This window comes from Bactrocera dorsalis, chromosome 6 (assembly GCF_023373825.1).
Source record: "Bactrocera dorsalis isolate Fly_Bdor chromosome 6, ASM2337382v1, whole genome shotgun sequence".
In the NCBI taxonomy this organism is placed as follows: domain Eukaryota; kingdom Metazoa; phylum Arthropoda; class Insecta; order Diptera; family Tephritidae; genus Bactrocera; species Bactrocera dorsalis.
In genome coordinates, this window is record NC_064308.1 from 33,522,788 (window position 1) to 33,548,288 (window position 25,501).

The following is a 25,501-nucleotide window of genomic DNA, read 5'->3' on the forward strand; positions in this document are numbered from 1 at the left end:
CAGTGTTCAGCAACTCGCTTTGTGTTCTCATTCGTAGCAGTTCGCTGCGACGTTTTTCGGCATTCGTGTTCTTTCTTTCGTAGTACATAGTTGCATTTGCGTATATTTTTTTTTTAATTAATATTTGAAATATATTTAAAAAATTTAATTTCATCTTTTGGCAAGTAATTTGCAAATATGTATACAGATATACATAATATAATATAAATATTTTAGAAAATGGAGTATGACGAAAAAATCGAATTAATTAAAGATATTATGAAATGTATGGAGAAAGCCATACAAATTGATTCAGACGATAGTGAAAAGGGTGACATATGTATGCGAAAGTCTGTCATATAATCTTTGTTTTAATTTTGAATTATAAATAAAATGTATTTCTTAATTGTCAGAACTGATTAATATATGTGATAGAGTGGCCCAAGTACCCATAAGGAAAAAGAAACGACAATGGGTTAAAGTAAAGAGTAGACAATGGGTTAAAGTAAAGTGAAAGAGAATGAGAAAAAAACTCGAACAGAGTTGCGCAACACAAGTTGCTCGTGTGAAGGTAATGGGCGACAGCAAAAGAGAATCGCCCGAGAATTAGCAACTTTTGTCGCCTCGTGTAATAATACACTTAGGGGATTATTGTTTCCTAAACGAAAACAAAAATTATCATAACCGCCACCAAGTTGAGAGCAACGGAGCAACGAAATTACCCAATTACCAGGTCTACTGGTATTAACACCAAACATCCAATCGCTTAACACCGTTACATCAATTGCTTAACGTATGAACAACAGATAAAACCACGCGACCAACTGATAACATCATCATAGTTAATTCTCTGGTAACCCATAGCGATGCTAAAACCGACCTCACTGGTCAGCCAAGCGAAATATCAAAGATAAGACTACAAAAACAAGCACTAGCTGAATTTAAAGAGTAAACAACGCACTAAGCGATCAACTACAGACTGTCAAGGGAATAACTCCTAGGAAATTCAAACTAAAAACCACAAAACCCCTAAAAACTTAACCTCAGACAATTTTATTTTCTAAAAATTGAAAGGAAGTCTATTCTGAGATTCTTAAAAAGTTTAAGTCCGACTCCATCTTCAGTGAATTCGAAAAGTGGGTTACCAAAATTCATTAAATCCAAGGCGCTGATATTCTGCTGCAATTAAGCAGTTCATCAATGTGCCGACTCGCATTACCTAGCCAGCATTATAATAGTGACCCAGAAGACCCTCATAAATGCAAGGACTAGGATTAAATTAAATTGTATAGAAGATGTGGTGAGAGTGATCATCAGGCTAAGGACTGACCCAGTAGACCAGAATGCTTGATTTGCTTGAAAGCAGGTACTACTGAAATCGCCAGCCTCATATGCCTGTTATAGAAAAAGGTAGCAAAAACCCTACAATAAATATGTGATTTTTACAACTAAACTTCAACAACTGTCAAGCAGCATATGGTCTATTAAAATAGTCAGTCCTTGATAAGCAGATCGATTTGACCTTACTCAGTGAAATGTGTAAAATCGGTGAATGTGCGAAGTGGTGTAGCGAAAGGAAATAAAGCTGCTATTCCAGATAAATGTAACCCGAAGACTCCGTAACTGGAAAAACCCTACCCTACAAATGGCTTTATTTAAGTAACAGTAACTCATACTTATAAGTAAGGTCGTACGGTTGGAAAAGTTTACCCCGGAGCCACGCTGATAGCTATCGATACGCAAGATCCCGGCTGCACCATAGCAGTTGGTAAAGGAGATGGTACATAACAGCAAAGAATCCATGTGTTTTACTATACTTGGAAGTAAATCCAATGCACACAACACAATGGGCAACACAGACATCAACGAAAGGGGTGAGCTGCTCTTTAACTAATGTATTTACTACTTGCTAGGCTTTTGTTATACAACAAAGGTAATACGTAGGTAAAAACCGACAGGAGACCGGAAAATAATTTCATAGATGAAGAGAACTGTCCGAAGAGGTACACCTCAAGATGGAACGTAATCTCAAAGTCTCTGGATCTTAATAATGAATAAAATGTTGCTAGATTTAGAAAAGAGAGGTTGTGGCCTACGCTGATGGTGTGGCACTTCCGATTAGAAGTAAATTTCCGAATACCCTCACTTATCTTATGCAGATAATACTAAATGGCATAAGTTGATGACCCGTATTGTGAGGACTAAGCTTAAATTCTAGCAGAGCTAGTATTGTTCACTAAGAAACACATAATTCCAGAAATTATGCCGTCATTATGAAATGATACCAGGCTAGCAGTAGAAGATAAGGCAAGGTACTTAGACTAATCAGTAAAGCTCTCAACGCCGAGCCAGGCACTAAATATATTTTTACACTTACTGCCAACAGTTGTTTTGAAAGCAACTGGCAGCGAAGTCAGCACCTAGACTGAGGGAATCTCTTGAACGGCCGTCCCTATAGCAAGTGAAGCAATGCCTAGAGCGCATAAATTTTAAAGCAACATTCTGGCTAATTTTCTTTTAATAATTTTAGTTATTTTTTTATAATTTACTAGCGGGGCCGGTGCCTGCTTCGCACGGCAAAACAAAATAAGAAAAGAAACACACTTGTTTTTAATAAAGTTGGTTTTGTTGCCTATTATTCAACTTTTAATTCTAGTTTCTTACAATCTGAGAGTATGTATCACTTAAACTATCTTAGAGCTCTTTCGTAGAAACATTTTTGGTTTTGCCATGAATTGTTGTGTAAATAAAGAGAACTGAAGGCTTGCCAACACGTGAGCACGAAACATATAACTGGCCGTGTGAAAAGCAAGGATATTCTAAATCAATTCCACAGAATTCCAACGATTGCCCTTGCGCTTTATTTATTGTAATAGCAAATGCAGACGTACTATAAACTGTAGTCTTTTGAATTCAAAAGGTAAATCTGATGGAATCATTGGAATTCGTGGAATCAATACATCTTCACCTTTAAACTTCCCCTTTAAAATTGTTGCTTCGATCAAATTGTTCATAACCTTTTTAACCGCTAATCTTGTCCCATTGCATAATCGTGGTTGATTTATATTTCGAAGCATAATAATGGGAGCTCCCACTTTCAATTGTAAACGATGAGGTGGAAATCCGGGTAAATCCAATGAATTCAAAAATTCTGTCGGATAATTAACAGCCCGTAACCGTGCCAACTGATTGATATGTTACAACCACGCCAGGAACATGGGTTAAAATGTCTGCATTCGTTTGACCAACGTCTTTATTCTTAGCGGCCAGTATAGCTCTTTCAGCCAACCAATTATGATTGCGATAATTTTCTGCAATATTTGGAAAAACACTTGACAGCAATTCTTCTTTTGTTGGTGCAATATTACAAAAGTTATCTGGTAAAATAATTAAGCCAGTTTCATGATCAACAGCAAGTTGACCATTGCCTATTGCCAACAGTTGCCTTGAAAATGTGTCGGCCGATGGATCGTTTTGAATTTGTACTCGCACATTTGTAGTCAAATTGAGTATTTTTACATGCCTCCATAAATAAGATGACTTTAAACATGCTTTTAATTCATCTGCTGGTGTTGAACGGGGAATCACAGGCAATGTCTGACGAAAATCACCAGCCAACAGAATCAAAGTGCCACCAAATATCATTGATCATTACTACGCAAGTCTTGCAATGTCCTGTATAACGCTTCCACTGATTTCTTATGGGCCATTCTACATTCATTCCACACTTTTAATTTGCATTGTTGCAGACTTTGTCTATTCCTGAATTTTTGGAAACATTACAGGTGGGATTTTCATTTACATTCATATTCAGTGGTAATTTAAGTGCAGAATGGGCTGTCCGACCACCATCTAATAACGTCGCTGCTATTCCAGATGATGCAAGTGCCAATGCTACATTACTCAGTGATCTTATAGTCGCTAATAGCAAGGAAATCAGAAATGTTTTGCCAGTTACTCCTGGAGCGTCTAAAAAAAACATCCCTCCAGTTTCGTTTCGTACTGATTCCATTATGGTTCTGGATTCAATTTACGAAAATTCAAGTATATAAATGTGGTCAACTCATTCAAATCATATTGTTTTTCAGGGTTTATTTCTTGATTGGATGCATCATGCATTGGTCAATTTGGAGCTGCCAAACCCAATTGTGTCAATGCTTTATTTGCTATTACCAGACAAATATCTTCAATGATAATCAATGCCTCATTAAACATTTCAAGTGTAATAATTAAATAGTTCTTTTCTGCAATTCGGCTCATTCGAAGCAAAATGTCTTCGGACATAAAATCCTTAAAATTTTCCCATAATTGCAGTGGATCAGATGGAAAACATGTTGCAATAATAATAGCAAATAATGTTCCTATTTGATGAGGAGAACCTGTTGCTGATGCATTCCTAAGTGTTGCATCCCAGTGATTATCATCTTCCAGTAAATGCAATTCCTGACATGCTTGACGAAAAGTGTGACACCGTTACCTCTTTTCAAACTCAAAAAAGATGTAGGCCCACGAACATGAATCAATAATAGACGCAAATAAAAACATTCAGCATGACTGGGATGCACTGTATAAAGACGTCCAATGACATCACTTTCAAAAATGCCAGCATAACCTTGAACTGGTCTTCCTTGCTTACGTCTGTTCCATTTCTTTCCAGATGCATTCCAAGTGTAATATGCTGGTACTTGTGAATAAAGCAATGTTTTAGCAAATTGATCATTTTGACACAATTCGAAACAATTGATGGTGGTCGCTCTACAAATTGCTGTGCAGTATCAACTGTGATATATACACGTTGTTCCTTTTGCAAATGTACTGGCAAATGAATAACTGTCGGATTTCGATCATGAATTGGGAACGATAATATTCTCCAAACTGCCTTATTGCTACGGATATACCTTCCCATTTCATATTGTGTTATTTCATCATTTCGGTTCTCTGCAACACCAAACACAGCCATGTCGCTGCCTTTATTTACATACTTGCAGATATATTTAATCGATTTAGCAGAATTGCAATATTCTACATTGATATGAGATTTGAATGCTTTTGATAGTATTGGCGAAAAGGGGACAACCCACCTATTATGAACTGTAATATCTAGATTATTGACTCGTAGATTTATTGATTTGCCATTATCATCTGTTGAGCGTCGGCGATACCATGGGTAACCATTTTTTTCATTAATTGTCTCGGAAATCAAATCTCTGGGATACCGCTTCGTGCATTTGCCACCTTTCATACATGGCCAATTAATATTTAGAACACCACATGGTCTATGAATCATACTTTTTGTAACAAATCGATTTCCTGATCAGGAATTTCTGCTGAGATGATGTCATCTATTTGATCGCTTGTTATTTTGTTGACTAACCATACCAAAATATGGGCATGTGGTAATCCTCTCTTTTGCCATTCCACCGAATACATCAAACATCGAATTCGCCGAAAACTTGATGTTTAACAATAAAATCCATCAATGATTTCAGCTTCTGTCTAAATACTCGTCCAGTTATATCATGACGGTCTGTAGAAGATTGCCCTTCATATAAATATTGCTTGATTTCGTCCCATTGTGGATTACATGTATGTAAATGTAATAAACAAATCTGGTCGACCATACAAACGAACATAGCAAATGGCATCTTGTGCATATTCATGCATGTGCCTTGGACTGCCTGTGTAACTTGCTGGTAAAATAACAACTTTTCCAACATTGTCAACATTTCCGTCATTATTGATTGCATCGGGGAGATGTATATACTCTTCTGATCGCAACTTCCGTTGATTGAATTGAGTAAAGTTCAAACGCTCTGTTTCTATCTTTGCATACATGTCTACGACATATTGATGAAAGAGTCTCCGACATTTCAAAATATGATTTTCCTGATTTTGTCGCATCATAATTTTATGTGCATAACCACAAACTTATGCAAACTGTAATCAATTGCGTGATTATATCTAAATCCAGCACCAACAACAACAAACAACATTAACGTAGATTTGTGCGGCACGCCTTTGAACATTTTGATTAATACTTGTCGGCCTACGATCTGAACCCGATCTTGCAACACGTTCCCTTGTATTTGCAATCTCTAGTTCTCGCTGTTCTTGCGATTGATTTTCCCTTTCGTTTGATCTATTTTGCGTTCTACGCGACCGACGTCCAATGTCAGCTCTTGCTCTTCGTGGGATTTTTAGAAGAAACTAAACTAAAGATAATAAAGAACTTCAGTAATAAATTGATGAAATCCAGCAAATTCTGGACTCGAAAAGCTGAAAATGTGTCAAAATTCAATTAAAAATTGGCCAAAAAATCGAAATAATTTTTGTCTTACCGTTCGGAAGCGAAAATGAAACGTTCGAGATCGCCTGCACTCGAAAAGCACGAAAAAGTGACGAAAAGACACGAAAATCTGCTGAAAATGTGACAAAATTCAATTAAAGATTGGCCAAAAAATCCAAGTAATTTTTAGCTCACTGATCGAACATTAAACAAAAAAAATTCACGTAATTTTTTAATTTTTTTCACAAAATATCAAATTTGTGATTATGTCACTTGTAACAATCAGAACATTTGTTTAGCAAAACAATCGATTTTTATCTCAGTAATCATTGTTTTTTTTTAATTTTTTTTAACAAAATATTCAAATTAAAACGATGATTATAACGAAAATTAATTTATTTTTATCAAAATACTCACCAAAAAATGCGAGGAAATTAATATTTTCAAAAATCGATTATGATAAGATCAATCACCAATGACGTTCTAAGAGAAAAGAGAAATGATAACAAATTGCTATTTGCATCACTCCGTGCAATGGTCTCCAATACACAAACGACCAAAATGTATTCAATACTAATGAATACTGTATGCGGTACAAAAAAAGCCTGCGGCAAAAACACACTCATTTCACATACGCACCGCACACACATGCGTTATCGGATTTCAACCAAAATTCATTTAAACCATATATGGACCACTGCCTACGTAGTGTGTAAGTTTGGTTGAAATCGTACGACGTGTTTATGATTAGTTCGGCGACGTACATATTATTATATTATTTTTATATATATAGATTTAAATAATATAAAAAATAATTTACAAAATTACTTCATTACAAAAATTATTAACATTTAGTACATTCGTAAATTGCTATGCGTTGATTGTGAATAGCCCGTTGAATTGCGCACAAAGTATCATATACATACATATGTATGTAAATATGTATGAATAATAGTAAAAAATATTTTTTATATTAACTTTCGGATCAATTCGCAAAAGCAAGCGAACATGTAGTGTGGAAGTGCGAAAAATTATACTTTTTACAATCCTTTTTTCAAAAGTAGAGAATGATTTCATTTCATTTCATGATATTTCAAACGATCGTGCGACGTGGGAAAACCTTTCAGCTAATATGCGAAAAATACTAATCGGGCCCCCAATTCAAGTGAAGGAAGGAAATTTTCAGTACGACATTATAAAAGGTCTTTTGTTAACGATGAATATGTTTCTTTTTATGGCTACTGTACTCAATATTTTTAGAAATCTTTCAGTTCAAGATAAAAACAGGGCTAACAAGTAAGGAAGGGCTAAGTTGGGGTGCAACCGAACATGTTATACTGTTGCAACTTGCACGAATCAAAGCAAGGGAAATACTTTAAGGTGTAAAACCAATCATATAAAATAAAGTCACCCGGATGTTCGAAATCCTGACATTAGTTATATAATAGGCTATGAGAAATAGGCGAAAATTTGGCCTAGCCCCTATTATATAACTAATGTCAGGATTTCGAACATCCGGGTGACGTTTTTCTGTTTACATTGAGATAACTCACATATTGGCTGATAAATGCGATACAAAGTCACCCCGAATTTCGAAAAATTTTATATTAAGTATATGAGGGCTAACCTATTTTTGACATACAGACAAATCATTATAAAGAAAGATAATCCCTTAATTTCAATTATATATATATCATATATATGACCGACGTTGTCCATCAAAAGTCAACTATAATGTCACACACTAAAGACATTATTCGTGCAAAGTTTTATTCCGTTATATTTATTGCTTTTTGATTTGTGCATTAGTAACTGAACGAATCAAGAGGAATTAAAAATTGTGCTATAGGAGCAGTAGGCGTGGTAAGAATAAGAATAAGAATGTAAGTAGAATTGCCACGCACTTAATCGGTTGGTCGAGATATGAAATTTCACCAAAAAGTGGGCGGTGCCACGCCCATCGTTCAATTTGCACTTCGGTGGTAAAATTTAATGTTTCAGGCGAATTTAGTTTTTGATTTATCGCTCTTTTAGTAGTCTTTAACCGTAACATTATATGGGGAGTGAGCGAGGTTATCATCCGATTTCATCCATTTCATAGTGTCCAACTGGTTCGGTTGGTTGTGGTTGTTTTATCTTAAGTGGTTTAAGAGATATGTACATTAAACTTGTTAGAGGGCGTGGCCACGCCCACTTTTTCAAAATTTTTTGCTCACATGTGCCCCTAGCTACTGCCATCCCTCATGCCGAACTTGAGTATTTTGTTTTCAGTTAATTAAAGAAACCTACACACCAAGTTTCATCAAGGTATCTCAATTTTTACTCAAATTTCAGCTTACATGGACGGACGGACTGACAGACAGTCAACCGGATTTCAACTTTTCTCGTCATTCTGATCATTTACATATTAGACGTATATGTATATTTATATATGTTATACATTTATATAACCCTATATCCCGCTTAGTTTTAGGTGATACGTACAACCGTTAGGTGAACAAAACTACAATACTCTGTAGCAACTGGTTGCAAGAGCATACAAATTAATCAAACAATAGATGAAGAAAACCATCGCCTAATAAGAACACAAGAACATTACTAGCAGAATTTTGTTAAAAGATTTGTTGCATTAGTAAGGGTTCTGGGAAGTAATTTTCGAGGAAATGGTGACACAATATTTTCGAATGGGAACGACAATTTTTTTTTTTAATTTGTCGAATATATGGCTTTGTTCGTTCCCGCAATTCAGGGAAAAATTAATTCACTCTACTAAATATTATTCAATAATATTAGATTGAACACCTGTCGTGTTGAACAGATGTCCATTACTGTTCGAATCGTTGACATTATTAACAATGATAAGCATGCGGAAATTAATATTAGAAAATATTTTTGGTGTTTCGATTCTTTGACGCAGACCACGGGTGCTGGCCTCAAAAGAGCACTGTTATGATAATGAAAGTAATAAGTACAATGGCGTTCCCTGCAGTTCACTTACACTAAATTAGTGGTAAATATTGTATGTATATTCAACTCAAAAGATATTACATACATACATATGTATGTATATTTCTCAGACTTTAGGGTGTCCTTCTACGTCATATGCATTCTTAAACAGTTGCAAACTTTGACATTTTGAAGAAATTGAAAACTGAAGTGATTAAGATGAGGACGATGCTTCAGTAATCGAACATGTGTATTTTAAAGACGAAGCTGAGGAATATGTGGTGAAAGAAAAAGATCAAAAACTAAATAAGAAGAAAAAGAAGATTTTGTAGAAAAGCCAACACGTACGGCACGATATACTGCTAATGCGGAGAATCATGTTGATAAATCGCATCTGTTAATAAAATAAATGATAAACTGATGAATTGCTAAATACGAATATACTATATATCCGACCGTTTTCATTGCTCCAAATTAATGTATGCCGATTACTTGGCGTTGAAAACACAGTATAAAAATACTGAGCGTAAATTGAGACAAAAGCTTTCAAGCAGCAAAAATAAGGTACGACGACCGACTGAATATGTTGTCATAGATGCAAAACTGTACTCTGATTCCCCTGAATGTGGAATTTGAAGTCTCCGAAGATGGTGGAACATCAGCAAAAGAGGACTGAAATGAATCTGGTACCACAACCAAAAAGAAACGTTCTCGACATGGTGCTAATGATTTACGTATACAAACCAATGACCGCCTCCAAAAGTCAATGAGAAGAAACATCGATATTACAAGCAGCAGAGAACTAAATTTAAGAAAGATAAGTTTGAGTATCAGATAAATACAGTCCACTAAATTAAATTAATAATATCCTTTCCCCGGCACTGCATTCAATTATATTTGAACAAGATTTTTTTAGACAATACTAGGACAGTACAGAACGTGCATACGTCCTAACCCATTGTTTGGTCTACGTTCTAGTGGTCCGTTTAGTTTTGGAGTCGCCATGTGGTCTTTTTTGCCATAGATCAACAACCAACATCCAACACTACCTTCCCATCGCCGTTGCTAACTTTTTCGCCGTCTCTTCTCTTGCATTTTCCTTTACGATTCTGGGTGATAAGTCCATTACCGAATTTTTAGTCTTTTTGGCTAAGATATCTAAAGGGTCCATATCGACTACCCTCCTGTCGCCTTTTCCATCTCCTTCATCGTCTCTGTTCTAGATGTTTGCTTTACGGTTCTGGATGGTAAGTCTGTTAGTGGTTGTTTAGTCTCTTCGACTAAGATATCTAAAAGGTTTAAGGCAGTTTCGAGTGCTTTTTCTTACACTTCGGCGCCATATAGCGCGAGATCTTCAGAACTCCACCCAAGAGTCTTCTCTTATTTTGCTTTGATCTACGTGCATTAAGCATCATTCGGATTAATGTCTGCATAATCCTTGCTATAGCTTAGAATTCTTTCCTTAAAATAGCTGACATTTATTTTGTATAGGTACGGAGACACGGAGAAGCTTTTTAGAGCAATTAATATGCAATGCCAGGATGCTGAATTAAATGCAATTTTGACATCGAGGGTTACAATCATATACTTTCCGCCTTTCCATCGTTTCCTACTAGTAGCCTTTTCGGCCAGTGTCTTTACTAGGTTCACCGCTTCGATTGTGGATCTTGCCTTCCTGAATCCAAATTGATTCGCGGATAAGCCGCCAGTATCATCTATGGTTTTATTTATACGTTGATATATAATTCGCTGAAAGATTTTTCAAGTGGAGTCTAGCATGCAGAATGGTGGAAATGGGACGAGACTATCAAGGTCTTGTTTGGTTTTGACAGTAATATAAGATGGTGCTTTTTGCTTTGGGTAATGGTTGCGTCGTGTATGCTTGGCCATTAATGCGTCATATGCTCTCTTAAGACGGAGTAGAATATAGTGCAATAGTGATTACGAAAATATAATGATCACTTATTTCCCAATGAGTTCTACGAACTAGACTTAATTAAACGAAAGTCAGATCTACCACTGACTGCTGGCCAAATTTTTTTAATGTGGGCTGGTTGGTGTTTAAGAGCTCAAGATCAAGGGAAGCAAAAGCATACGCATTCAATAGATCTGACATTAAAGTCGACGGCTATTACTAAAACAGTTTTACTTCGGACATCAGTCACTAGATGATCGATTATGTTCTTAAATTAATCGTCATTGATGCTGGGAGGCAAATAGCAACTATGGGTTTTAACATCATTAATTCGAACAAAGTCATTTGAAAGGTCAGTGTTTTCCAGTTGAGGAGAGTTGGGGTTACATTTCCATATCGTTATTCCCAACTCTCCCTGCAGCGCATAAAGGTCTTCGTCCTTAGTTTTAATTTCTTCTTTGCTCACCACGACATTTACTCATTGTTTTCTGCGAGTCGGCTGACATTGCTGAACCACTTGGATGCAGCAGCATTTCAGCCTCTTGCGCTTTACGTTTTCTTTACGTATTCGGGTTTCTTTTTGAAGTCGCTTTGAGTACATTCGGATTTAATTTTCCCTAAGAATCTCAGCATAGGTAATACTTCCATTCTTAGAAATCAATAACGTCTGAGGTTATATTTTTACGGTTTGTGGTTTCACGTTTCTAGCTACAACATTCCACAGCTCCTGTTAAGTATGAACGACGCACCTAGGAGCATTTACCCTCAAAAACCGAAAAAAATTGAAAATGATACACTGCAGCGATGGTACTCAAAATTGATTTTTTTTCGGTATCTAAATAACCGTTCTACAATGAACCCATTAAATGAATGACCTTCAGGCCGCTATATTGCCACACAAGTAGTCGGAACCTAGACTTTGTTCAGAACGCACGTGCTTATTCGCGAAACTCTCCATTGTTCTCGATATTACAAGTGGGTTTTTTTATTGCGTGAACGGAATTATTGAAAATATTTTTCACGGATTCAGGACAACATGGTATGTATTTAATATTAACGATATAAAAATTATTTTAGTTAATGTATTGTTATGTTTTTTTCCGGAAAATAATGAATCATTAAAAAAACTAAATTTTTTTTAGTTTTTTAGAAATTTGTGTTTTTGTTATAGTGTCGGGCGAAGTCGAGCTATGAATTATTTTTCTTAGTAAACTACAGGGTATCTACTTAACATATAAGCTTAAATATTTTCCCGTCTTTTCTCCCTTTAAAAAAAGCGCGTTGAAAATAGTTGGTCAGTTGCATAAAATGTGTACTGCTTTATTTATTTTTTTTTTTAATTAAATACTGAAATCCTGTTTAATTATTCTATACGGGTGGTATATAGGTGGTATAAAGGGGCTCTATAGAAGCCGGTGTGAAAATTGAACAATAGGCGATTTCGACAAAATTTGGAACGTAATATTATTTTCATTTTCCAGTGTCACTCTGTAAAAATGAGCGAAATCAGACTACAACCACGCCTACTTTCCATATAACACAATTTAAAATTCCATTTGATTCTTTCACTTTATAGTACACAAATAAAGAATTAATTGATATAGGTTGGTACGCAGCTCTCAAGTAATTCCTCAAGAAAAAAATACATTATTTCTCAAGTAATTTTGACAGCTGGTTACGCATTGTAATGATCCACATTAGAAGAGCAAGAGAGAATAAACAAAGTAAACAAACTTGGTCGTATTATGTATGTATGTATGTATGTGTATGGTAAAATAAATATTTTCATTGAGATTTAAGGAATGTTGTTGATGATTGGTAAGTTTTATACAACATTTCAAAATGGAATAATGACTTCAACTAATTTAGGATGAATTTGACGATTACTTCGAATTCCCTTTAAGAAACAATTGTTGATTTGATGTTTCTTCGCAAAACCAGATTTGCCATATTCACATTTTATTGAAAAAAAGTATTAAAAATGAGTACTAGATTTCTTGAGAGCTGCGTACTAGCACAAGTAAATTTATCGTAGGAAAGTTTCTTGACCGTTTCTTAAGCGTTTTTTTATATGAAGTTTTTACGTTTCTTGACAGCTGCGTACTAAGCTTATAACGGAATAAAATTTTGCGGCAATAATTCCCTTAAAGTAAGCCACCTTTTGACCAATAATTGTCTAAATCCAACCACAACTGTACAAGCCCTAGGTACCGAATATGTGAACCCGATACCAATAGTTGATTTTTTACAGAAAATATCGGTTAATGTGTGAGACGTGAAATTGAAATTCACACAGAATCCTTTACTGACAATAGTATTTCATTGTGTCAAAAAATGGTTTGAATCGGATCAATACTTTCCTGAGCCCCCATATACCTAATATAAAGATTTTAGAACTTCTAGGTCACTTTATCTTGGATATATCCGCCAATATTTGAGTCAAGTTTCAATGAAAATTGCAGAAGATTATTTATTCATAACAGTGTATCTTTGCGCCTAAAATAAATACGCGAAAACTTGACCCTACCAACACAACCCCCCCACCTATATAACTATTACCAAGATTTTCGGACATCCACTTGACCTTGCTCCATATGATTGCTGATTGTATGTAAGGTACCTAAATGAAACCGAGGGAGTATCTGAGTATGTGGCATATTGTAGTATGTGGGATGATCAAAAATAGATAAAATCTGGTCGGCACTACCCCCTTCTCAAATATATTCAATATAAAATGTTCGGTTGCACCCGAACTTAGTTCTTCCTTACTTGTTTTATTTTAATATATTGCATTATTATATTTGATCATGAATTTTTATTCATTTTCATTCATAGAAATGAGTATTTGTAAATACATATCTACGTTTGAGACTAGATTCGTATGTGCTGGCGATAATGAACATAAATATTTGTAATATGATATTGTATCTGTTTCGATACAGATTTATAAAAATATGTATCTTATTTGCAATTGTAGCAGTTAGGAGCTATTCAGAAATCTGAACATAATGTCCACGTTGAAGTGTTTACACTTCAAAATAATTAAAGTATTTATAAAGTTTGAGCATTTTAACTACATTTTTCTTTACAAGATTGGCAGATCAAACTCTTAATAATTTTCTCCTATAAGCTATTTTGTACTAAATTTTAATTTTTTAATATAATTTTAATTTACTAATATTAATAATTAATTTCATAACTTATATTCACCTATCGGATATGCGTGCCTTGCTGATTACAGATGTGTCGAAGAACTATTGTTACGATGATAAAAGGATTAGGTTGCCAGTATTCCTGCCGTAATGCATAATATGATGTCATTCAAAGTCCAAGGATTCGAATTTAATCACGGAACTTTTCAGATCGTATACCCAATTTCTCCAAGTGTTGGCTGGCGACGTCTTCATCAGGTATTTTCGGCAACAGAGGCACATCTACGTTGTATTTGTCAGCCTTGGTCCACAAATCGATTTGTGCCACCACTTGATTTCTGAACGAGTTGAACGTCTCAAGCTGGTATGACCGTGCGCGAAGCCCAAATTTACCAGACGTCCTTTGGCCAACAAAATAATATGATTATCATTGGACAGTGTATAACGGTCGACTTGGGGTTTGTTATAATATTAATCTTTTCCTTGGCATTGACATTCAAACATGCGACGTCGATTTCACAAAAGAAATTAACAATATTACAAACGATCGCATCGCCGGGCATGTGTTCAAAATGTGCGCCAGTAATTAATGTCCGTGCAACCAGTTGTTGTTACGAATATGATAGCTTCTTTGTATGCTTGCTCCATGGTGGTTACTTCATAGTCTTCCATTGCCGCTTGCAAAGCAATGATAGAATTGATTTCGGTGACAATAACGATTTCGCCGAAACTACACAAAGCTTATGCACAACTTTTGCCAATATCACATAACCAGCAACGCAGCACACTTTGCCAGCAATCATCACATCGGTGGGAAGTTTAATACCATCAATTAGCGACCCGAGATAACCATACAGATTATAGAGTTTACTCTTGGTCACCGAATCGTTGACGTTGATGGCTGGCACACCGAGACATCTCTTCTTCACAATTTCATACAAATTGTGTACACCGGTTGTTTCCCTTCGGGTTCGTGGGAACTTTTCATGCACTAAGTTGGTCAAATCACTACTATTATCGAGAATCAAGCTCAAGAGCTGACCATCTGAGAACAGTAAGGTCTGTTCAATACACCATAAGTAATCTTCATTCATCAGGTCAAACAAGGAGTAGTATAATGATCCAATGATCCTTTGAAGGGCAACACTGACCTGGTCTTCCTTTTCATCCTCCTCCCTGTAAACGCGATGATGTTGTGAAGCTGTTCAATAAGTATTTGTTGTGCAGCTGCTGAATCATTGAGTTCACTAAATTCTTTTCAAATATCGTTGAATATGTATTCCAAATGTTTTAAGGAATTTGAAATTTGGTGCCTTTCGACCGAGTATTGATAAATCGATGTGAACAATTATATCCTACGCTGTCCTGGTCAATCCAACATAGTTTCTTTTTTGAGAAAATACTCCAGAACATATTTTTTAATATTTTATATTTAAACATTTACAACTTGGTAAAACTATAAGTAAGCTTAACAAAATAAGTATAATATTTTTATTTTTCTTGTTTTTTAGTTCAAGTCGACCGCGTCTCTCTTTATTGTTTACGTATTTTTTCTTTAGTAGGAAAAGGATAAACATTGTGCATCGCTCTTTACGATGTGCCATTGCTTATCCTTGCGTCTACATTTCCTACATTTGCAATCTTGGCTTAAAATGACGTTTTCAATTCGTCCTCTCTTATACTGCAATGGTGGAATATTTTTTTCTTTAAAAAGTACCAATGTCCCAGTGTTAATATTTTCACAAGGAACTTGGCATTTACTTCTTTTTTGTGGTTTATTATTTTTAAGTGTTCTATCTAGAGAGATAAATCTTCCTTTTGGTTGTGAAGAAGAATCTCCTAGGCTTATATTGTCCTTTTCGAATGGAAAAGCTGTAGTAAATTTACTATCTGCAGAGAATTTTAAATTATTACGAAAGTATTTCTCGTACTGTGTTTCTTTTTTAGTTTTATTAAGATATCTATTTTCAAGGGATTTTATTTTCCAAAACTTTTTTAGTTGATTATCTCGTTTTTCATCTAAATATGTCACAAGTGCGCTAAATTGGAGCTTTTGTTAGTTGATCCATACATCAACCACCCAGACCCACTGTTCTGGAGTTTGTAATTTATATTTTCAATAGTTGTTTTTTTTTTCTTTTAACAATTCAAAAAATGCCCTCACCTAATAGTAAATCAATTTTACCTGGCACATTAAATGAAGGGTCTGCTAGTTTTATATCCTCTGGAATTTTTTTAACTTTAATGAATTTTGTGGGAAAATGAGACACAATATTTTGTACCACAATGGTTTCTAAATTTGTCTCGAAAGGATCTATTATTGATTTTAATTGAAGACTAACTCTTTCTTTTATATTGATCTTGTTTCGTCCAACCCCTTCAATAATAATTTATTTTTCAGTTCTTTGGTTATAAGGTGAACTTGAGACCCATTATCTAGTAAGGCACGTGCCTTTATTATTCTTCCATCACGGCCTTTTATACCAACAATTGCTGTGGTTAGAAGGACATGTATAGAAACGCTTTTTAATCTCCCATTTTTCGTATTGTTTATTACTGTGCTTTTTGCTTTAAAGGATTTGTCTTTGTGGAGCCATAAATGATGGTTTCCTTGACATGTGAGGCAACTTTCGCCTTTACATTCCTTTATATTGTGCTCTGTTTTAAGACATTTGGTGCATAATTTGTTTTTCATTACTGCGTGCCATTTGTCCTGGGTAGAAAGAGCTTTAACAATAAAATATATTGTATGAGATGTTACTTCCCATTATGCATTTAAATTCTGCATTTTGAAATTTTGGTAATGTTTTTGAGGCTTCTGCTGGTTCTAGTGCATTCCCTTCATGATTCAGAAACGACTGTAGTGAATTTAAGGTAGGTATTTTTAAGGGATTTTTCATACCTACATAAGTCTTACATTGTTGTCTAATTTTTGCACAAAGCTTGTAACAAATTATCTGCAGACAAACTGAAGCTTTCCAATTCTTGTGTACTTTCAGAAATTTGTTTGAAATAAGTATTTGCGAGTAACCTTTTATTAGTACATTTTTCGTTAACTGAAAAATTCGTTACTGAAAAATTTGTCGAGGTTGAAGGCAGATTTGCAATACAACTTGTAGCCGATCCTCTTGATTTAGTTTTTAAAATACACATTTTATGCTTTAAAAGTTTGCCACTGAGCGTAATCTCCTGAAAAACTGGGAATGTCAACTTGAAGCAACGTAAAATTGGCAGCATTTTTTTGCTAATAGATTTTAATTTGAGTTTGTAAAATCTATTTCTTAAATCATAGAATTTACTTGTTAACTCTTCATTTTTGTGCATTCAAGCACAGTATCACGTTATCAGTAAAATAAAGCGTACCTACCGTCCCTTCTACATCATTTTTAAAATAATTATCTTTTTTTATTTTTGGGATCTTTAGACAATTCTAAATGGTTTCGTTGAAATTCTGACCATTTTTTGTCCAAACTATCTTGGAGTTTCTCTAAATTTCTTAATTCTTCATTTATATCCATACTCATGGATTTAAAATGAAGTTTTTACAGCTCTTTCGCCAATTTTATTTGGTTCTCCATTCTCCCAAAAACAAAATAAATAATTGTATATGAAATAAATAAAAAATTAAAAATGTTCTTACCTTGGTAAGATGTGAAGTGGTTTATTGCAGAAAAAATACAAGCCACCAATGAAATTTGTGAAGTTTACGGAGACGAAAAATTTTAAGTAGGAAGGCCGATTTAATAAAATGAAATAAAATAGTACTAGGTTCTAGTTGCCTAGAGCTCCTTTATTAATATACATATTTTGCACCACATGCAAAGCACATACACATATCTTAATACTAATCCACTGTACATACCGACAGTATGTACACATATCTTAAACATAAGTGTTCCCATCGATATACACAACTACTTCTTATCTTTTATTATTTTAGGATATTTTGCGATCCTTTACATTGCATACTTTAAATATTACAGTCTCTAATCAATATACCCGAAATGATAGAAACAAATACATATGTATCTACGTTTCAGACTACATTCGTATGTGCTGGCGATAATGAACATACATAAATATTTGTACGATGATATCTGTTTCTATACATATTTACAAAAATATCTTATTTGTAGCCGTTAGGAACTGTTCAGAAATCTGAACAGCTCCTTTATCGGAGTTTGAGGGTCATTAATGTCATTACCCACACACAGTATACATATGACATACATACGTATTAAGGTGGATATGACATACATACGTATTAAGGTGGAGCGATAACGTATGGAGAATTTTTTATTTTGTTTTTTAACGGCATAGCTGTGAAAAATTGCCTTTTAATATATAAAACAAACATGCAAAATATCAAACAGCTGGCTTAATGTTTTGAGGTGCCCCAGTAGTCAAACATTTTAGTAAAACAAAAAAATGACATTCTAAGCATTTATTACTAAAAATATTCTCTTACATTACCTCAAATACTTATTAAAAATCAAACTGTTTTTTTTTTGTATTGAAATGAGGCATTCGTTGACGTGATAGCAGACTTGGCTTAATGAAACCATCTCGTTTATTTTCCCCACAAATTGCACTCTATGCTTCTGTTACCAACTTAATGCAGCGCTCCACAGCTTGGGTGTGGCATAAAAAATCTGTAATATTCTGACACGTACTAAGACCGTTTTTGACAACGTCTTTCAAGGTTTCATCAGACATATTCAAAGTTAGGGGTGACTCAATTATATTACAGTCTTGCCCATAAAAAAAGGGTGCGTGGAGTCCCTACGCGCGGAAGAAGTTATACTTCTTAGTGATATTCAGAAGCAAAATGCGAAACAATCATACAAGCATATATTATGTCGTTTGCACATTTGTCTGTATGTTTGCGAAAGCAAATGTTCTACAAAAGCATATTTCTATACTTAAACAAAATTATTAGAACCATCGTATGTTTCTTGCATGCATAACCACACCATACTTAAGGCAAGGCAACCTAAGTGTCAATGGTGGTGTTGGTGGTAAGCGCTTGGAAAGTCTAGATGCTAACACAGGTTCGAATCTCGAAAGAATAAATTTTTAATTTTTTGCTTTTAACATCGTATACTATACAAATAAATATTTTTCTTACTAATCTTTATATATATAAATCTTCTGACCGTGTGTTTGCATTTGAACTGCTCCTAACGGATGGACCGATTTTGATGAAATTTTGTGTGTATGTTCAAGGAGATTCGAGAATGGTTTAGATTTACAATTTGGTCTACTGGAAAATGTTTTGTTAAATTAATATTTCATTTGTAATTAATTGCTAATTTTAAATGTTTGACCGATGGATGGCGGTATCATCGCAGAATTCAATATTCAAACCTTAAATTGGCGTAAACGTGCAATAAACAAAACAATGGCAAGGTAAAAGGCGACATCTGTAGATCAAGTTTTCATATTGTGGACTTGTTCGTTCTTAAGTAATAAACTGGGTCATTCAATACATCTATGGGTAGCTATAACATTTTCTTCATACCTGCTAACTATTGGAGGGGGTATCTTGACAGGCAATTTACAATTGCAAAAGGTCTGGCATAAAAAATGGTTGCATAACTGAAGTGTTGATAAAAAGGTCTATTAAAATTTGAGATATACAGAAATCTTTTCGAAACATTGCACAGAGCAATGCAATATTTAAGCGGGAACGATGAATACATATATGCGTACAATTTCAAACTGATCCTTCCTGAAAAATATTAAAATTGCTAAATATTAGGAATGGTAGAATAGAACTGCAATCAAACACACAATGCAATGAATTAAAACTGGCTCATTTCGATGAATAATATACCACGGGAATCCCAAAAGACTGATGCCATAACCTTGCCAGCCGATTTTTTTGTCTTTTCACGCTTGAGAACCGTTTCTTAATATGCAGTCCACTAGGCTGACAATCGAATGGACTCGATTGATTTCACTGATGCACAGCCCAAATTCAATAGTATTTTCTATATAAGCAAAATATTTATTTGTATAGTATGCGATGTTAAAAGGCATACGTCTTCTATCCTATCTTGTGTATCTGCACATGCTCATATGAGTGTACGAAGTGTGTTCAAAAAGTATAGCGAATTTTGAATTTTCGCGGGTTACGTTTATTCGAATTCCGAATTTTTTGTGGCGTTATGTTGGTACTCATGTCTCTCACTTATGGCGACAAGCTCGGCCATTTTGAATGTTCATTTAATTGTTGACAGCTGCTTTGCTTGCACGTGTTTTGGATCGTCTTCGATTTTTACCTATTCAAAAAAATAGATCAAAGAACCTGTATCGTTACTTGTGCGCGACTTTTTGGCCAAAAACAACACAGTAATGATGCCGCAGCCACCGTATTCCCCAGATCTGGCCCCCTGTGACTGTGACTTTCTTGTTCCCTAAACTGAAGAGGCCCATGAAAGGACAACGTTACACCTCGTATGTATACGCATGTGCGTGTTCAGAAATTGAAATCATATTTTCATCACTTATCAATATACTTATTACATGTGCGCGCATTGACTTGCATGTTCATACATTCATACATACTTATATGTACTTATATTTGCATACATTGCCAAACAAATAATGCACAAGCATACAAACATACAGACATATGCGTACACATATGAATATGTCACCATGAGAATTTGCAGAAATGAAAGACAAATGAAAGAAAAATAATGCGCAAGCATACATAAAGCGTACTGTACTTATTGACTGCATTATTTTTGTGTAAAAACCTTGGAATTTATTCATTAAAATCGCCACTCAGAAGTGGTTTTATCCGTTGTAATTGAGCGATTTACGAAGAAACATCATTTCTAATATGCCACAAGACAAAACTAGAAATGAAGTTCATAAACCTCACGATGTCAGATAAAACGATATACCTCGTCATCGCGGGTCGATTTCCAAAAAATGTAAATAAAGACTAACTACAGAAATGATCCTGTTAAGTATAGCCTTAATTTTTCAACGGCCAACGCAGAGTATTTCAACCAAAAGTTACACAAAATAGTTGAGAATTCGCAGAAATGAAAGACAAACGAAAGAAAAAGAAGTATAACTTCAATAATGCACAAGCATACAAACAAACATATGCGCACACATGTGAATATGTCACCAACCAAAACTTGAAACATTGTTCTACAAAATCAACAACAGCATAAGCATGGCAACATTGTGTTGTTGGTAGAAAAGCCGAGCTGTGCCGAAAGAAACGATCGCCGATTGTTACCGCTTCCCTTGCTACTCGAACATCTTCGCAGACAAGGTTGCGTTATATTCATATTGAGCAAGGTTGCGCAACTTGCATTTAACGCAACCTTTTCCGAACTCGTATAAGAAGTATAACTTCAATAATCTCAGTGTAATCTGTGGCAACGAAGTTGAATGTAGCTACTTTAAACGTTTGAAGTCTTCGAGTATTCTCTGATCTTCCTTTACAATTCTTCGTATTGCAAGATCTTTTATAATCTCTCTGACATCATCAAGCTTGGCAATGAGAAGAATTTCTGAGTGGCCAAATTATCCATTTCGTTGGATTACTTTGCCAACGATAGCTTTCTTATCGGAACTCAAATAACGACTTAGGTTAATGGTTTGCCATATGTTTATGGCTCCGTTAATGCATGAAGAATTAAATTTTATTGTAAAACGCACTAGTCCATAAACTTTCATAGCGTAGTTGACTAATACTACAACTATACAACCTTAGAATTCGATTAGCTGTTGTTAGTCATCTAGAAGGGTTCCAGCTTCCATATTAGCTAAATCAGAAGAAAATATTCCAGTGTTGATAGTGGTCACTATGCCGTATAAATACTTTTGGTCGGTACTAAGCTCTTCTCTAGTTACTTCAGGCATTTTTTGACAAGTTTGTAATTGAGATCCGATGGCGCCTGAAAAGCATTATGGTCCTATAGTTTTTCCGTCTAAATGTAATCAAAGATGACGTAGTGGTAACTCATTTGAATGCAATTCACAGATAAACCACTTTGAAACCTGCATTCACTATAGTTGCACCGCACCCAACAACAGCTAATTCACTCACATTTAACGACTTATATTTCAAATATAATAATATGGTGTCTTTAATATTTTTAGCAGTCTCCGACTCACAGTTTACATGACCAAAATAGTTGCTTCCTGGTTCCGGTAAAAACACATAATGATCTTCTATTTGTCGTTTTCTGTAAAATTTCCCTTCTTTATCAATACGAACCAAAGTCTTAGCCTTCCTTCCATTAAAATACAAACCACGAAATATTTTATTGCAGAACGCTTCTTGTAAAATTGAACTGACCTTAGTTCTTTCACGGGGCAACTTTGAACGATCAATAACACAACTTGAGTCGCTCCACGAAACAATACCAATGTCTTTTAAGAAAGAAGAAGCTATAATTGCAGCGGCTCTGTCGGAGACCTCAGTACGATTACAAGCAAGGGCTAATGACGGTAAATTTAATGTTTTTTTTTTCAGAGTTGGTGATAATTTTCACTTGCCTTGTTGTGGGTCTTTTTGGTTAGGACTAGATTGTGCGAAAAAACTATCACATGAGCTGCTGCTTTCAATTGAAAAATTATTAGCGAAAGAACAAGAACAACACGGTTTGGCAAAATAGTATGCCTACGTGTTACGCGATAAACTTTTTTCTTTTCTATCTTGTTTTTTCTTATTCTTCACAGTTTAAACTAAATCGACACCGCCTATCATCATTTTTCTGGTTGATCTTTGCTCGAGTAAGAAACTTACTTCCTCCTTGTCAACACGGCACCCTTTAAAACAGAAACAATTCCTTTGCACTTGCAGTTGCAGGTATCAAATAATCTATGGGACTCTGAAAAAATGTTCTAATCTTTTCTTGGTAACTAACATAAAGTTTAAAGCTCCTGTATTTGTCGTGGTAGGAACGAATCAATTATTTTTACACTTACAGCTGGCAGTGAAAATGTTTGCCATATTTTTAGAACTACACCCGCTAATCTTTCAGATATTTAAAGAACTGTTGGCTTCTTTGTTGTTTTATCGGGCTTCAAATCATATTTTATGAACAGATAACATTTCATCAGGTCAGGTCGTAGGAAAATGAGAAACAGGTAACTTCTTCGGCAAACCAAAGACAGGACACCTTGTCATTTGTCGTGTTTTAACTTGAGACATATTTCTAAGTTTTGTAGTGTGGAATTAGGAATGTGAAATTAAAGTGCGGAACGTAGCTATGTTATTATAATATGGTTAAAGAGTGATATACACATATGCTTTCATTTATTTATATCTTACTCTAACATAACATTGCTTAGAACATCAAATAACGTTTATAAAATGTTTGCGAATGTATGAGTATTTGGCATAAATTTTCAAAACTTCAAGTCGTTGGGGGCACATCTAAACATAGCAAGAGATTGCTGATTTTTCTTATGGTTAATATTTTCCTAAAACAGCAACTTTCTACAGGTATACCGAAACATAAATCCAAAATTATTAAAATCATTCCACCATAATACGCACATATAATGAATTAAAAATAACTCCATGTCGCGTGAGTTACGTTTTCTGCGACGGCACAGAAAATGTTTTATTTTGAATGAAAGAGCTTTCACCGTACTGTGCGGTTTACCGTCAGGTTCTTTATTAAATTATTATTTCATTCTTAAACTATGCTTAGCGTAATTTGCTTAGGGCCGTTGTGCTGATTCGACATTTCATTATTACTGTCAACGACCCGGCATAACTTAAGTAATCAATTTAATATTTAGGTAATACGATACCAAGAACGTTTATTCGTTTATATATATACATAAATGTGTGTTTGTATATACACGATCATGGTATTTGGTTATGCTATTTTGCAACTTTTGTATATATGATTTATAGTTGCAAAATAGACATATTTACAATTATTATTATTCTTCTTTCTTTTTTTAAAATATGCTTCTTCTTATATTAGGCAATATTTTGGGAGTAGTGGAGTCATCTGATGACGTAATTCGTGCAAAATATAAACAAACATACACATATCCACATACATTTATTTTGGTAAGATAGAATTAGATCCCATACCAGAGATAAGAGTTTAAAGATTCTTCATTGCTTTTAATCAAACGTGTTTTTTTTTCTATTTAGCCTGTAAAGGTTTTACCAACCAAAACCATAAAAGGAAATACTCGAGCATAGGGTGTAAAGAGATGGCAAAGATAATTGGAAGTCAGTTGAAATAGACAATGCACATTCCGACTGATCCCAAACATTGAATAATGGGTAAAAAGACCACATGGCGAAATAGGTTTTTATTTTTACTTGGCCACCTATTAAATATGGGTACAGCCCCTTAAGGAAGCTTTTGCGAGATGGAGTCGTAAACTCCTGTGAACCTGATTCTATATTGCAGAGAAATCAGAAGACGCCCGTTAAAGGACTTTGGATCTATATATCCGAATAGGGGTCCCATCGCTTCAATAGCGCCCACCAGGTTTGTGGAATTCCTCACAATACTTAACTTTTGTGATTACTTTTTTATTGAGCTTATTTATATCATACATATATTATTTGATTTAATTACCTAGATTTTAATATAAATATCTCGAGCATGCAACTAATTTCACGACCTACAACAGAGATCGGTTAATGAGATACCAAATTTGAAAATAATCTATTCATTATATTCGAACAATTCGATATTAAGTTTGCCACATAAATCTTCCACAAAACCTTTGTCTCGAAAACTCTTAGTAGTGTCCTATGAGATGTCGACATCTTCCACACTTCTGAACCAAATAGTTTGGTTTCGGTTCGTCGAGAGAGGACTTTACTTTCAATTGCCATATATTGGCAAGAGTGATTCTGCTGCTGACATTTTTTGAGTTGTTGATGCTGGTTCCAAGATAGACGCTATCTACAACTTCAAAGTCACAGCGTCAACATTCGGAAATAAAGAGATGTTCAACTTATTCCAGTGTGAGAGCGCTTCAAAATTAGCGTTTTGTATAACATTTTCCATTATGGCCATATTGATCAAAATAATAACTTTGGGCATTTAAATCAAAACCCCCAACATTATACTTATGTATATACTTAAAAAAAATTTAAATAGTTTCTCCATATAATAGGTAACCACTATATTAGTAATTTTTATTCGTACTAAATGTTGGGGGTTTTGATTTAAATGCCCGAAAATTATTATTTTGATCAATCTGGCC

General features: G+C 34.7%; 2 protein-coding genes and 1 pseudogene across 2 annotated transcripts in view; 1 reads left to right on the top strand and 2 right to left on the bottom strand.

The window, feature by feature from the left end:
* The window catches only part of LOC125779310 (uncharacterized), a 45,826-nt gene extending 20,416 nt beyond the window's left edge, over positions 1-25,410 (bottom strand). The window contains exon 1 of the mRNA XM_049460584.1: positions 1-25,410. This exon is cut by the window's left edge and continues 12,991 nt beyond it. The gene's annotated coding sequence lies outside the window, so the exon portion shown is untranslated.
* The window catches only part of LOC125779322 (craniofacial development protein 2-like), a 158,790-nt gene that overhangs the window by 85,611 nt on the left and 47,678 nt on the right, over positions 1-25,501 (top strand). The gene's annotated exons all lie outside the window — the stretch shown is intronic.
* LOC125779904 (small nucleolar RNA U3) lies at positions 21,066-21,268 on the bottom strand (annotated as a pseudogene).